Raw genomic sequence first — 847 nt, forward strand, 5'->3', positions numbered from 1 at the left:
TATATATATATATATATATATATATATATATATATATATATATCAGCCACACATGGAGAAAGTTTTCCCTAGGTAGACAATGACAAATATTCAGCTAACAAACGCATATAGTATGTTCATTCTGTAATATGTTAATGTCATAAATGGCACACAGATGGGATGCCAAAAAGACATGCGAAAATTAAAATATATGATCATTTTATTTCTACAATATGACCATATGACAAACTGAATTGGTCATTAAACTATGTAGGTAGGGATGTTTATTATTATTATTGTGTCCATTCAGCTTATCTTTTGGCAAAAGGGTATTCAGCATCCTGTCCACACAGTCATAAACAGTCTACAATAAATATAAAAGACTGGACTAGATGCTTTAAATGTATCACATTTGGTCCCTTTTTTTAAATCTAATTTCATAGCTCACACTGGTTAGCTTAGCTGTTCATCTTGATTACACAGGATTAGAATGAATTATTGCACAATAGTTTTATTATAGTTTTATTAGTATACTAGCAGAAATACCCGGCTTTGCCCGGGTTAAAGAGAATAATGAAATCTAAAAACGCCGTCTAGACTACGCAACCCTCAACTGTTAGTAGGTACGATACCATATTTCTACATTAATAACTCTCCAATCCATGCCAGCATGGAACATAGACATTAAGTGGAATGCCAGTCTCATCTAGGAGGGCCTTGAAATCAATGTTACCAACTGGGGACTATGTGTGTCGTAGTGATAATAAAAAGACCCAAAGGAGGTCTGCAACGAAATAATTTTACTCAACACTTTGCAAGTGAATCAGTGGAGGCAAAGATGCGTCTCATTTACTTGACAATTTATGCA

This window comes from Octopus bimaculoides, chromosome 4 (genome assembly GCF_001194135.2).
Source record: "Octopus bimaculoides isolate UCB-OBI-ISO-001 chromosome 4, ASM119413v2, whole genome shotgun sequence".
Classification (NCBI taxonomy): Eukaryota; Metazoa; Mollusca; class Cephalopoda; order Octopoda; family Octopodidae; genus Octopus; species Octopus bimaculoides.